This window comes from Triticum dicoccoides, chromosome 2B (assembly GCF_002162155.2).
Source record: "Triticum dicoccoides isolate Atlit2015 ecotype Zavitan chromosome 2B, WEW_v2.0, whole genome shotgun sequence".
Lineage (NCBI taxonomy): Eukaryota > Viridiplantae > Streptophyta > Magnoliopsida > Poales > Poaceae > Triticum > Triticum dicoccoides.
The window spans coordinates 270,351,412-270,351,791 of NC_041383.1; positions in this window are offsets into that span (position 1 = coordinate 270,351,412).

The following is a 380-nucleotide window of genomic DNA, read 5'->3' on the forward strand; positions in this document are numbered from 1 at the left end:
CAGAGTCCCGGATGAGGTGAGGGACATGACGAGGAGTCTCGAAATGGTCGAGAAGTAAAGATTGATATATTGGAAGGTTATATACGGACACCGGAATGGTTCCGAAGAAGATCGGGGATTTTTCGGAGTACCGGGAGGTTACCGGAACCTCCCCGGGAAAGTTATTGGGCCTATTGGGCCATAGTGGAGGAGAGGAGGCAGGCCGCGGGAGGTGGCACACCCCCCCTTGCCCCAATCTGAATTGGACAAGGGGAGGGGGCGCAGCCCCCCTCTTTCCTTCTCCCCCTCTCCCTTCCCCTTTCCCCTCTCCGTTGATTGGAAGGAGGGGGGCCGAATCCTACTTGGACTAGAGTCCAAGTAGGACTCCCCCCTTTGTGCAC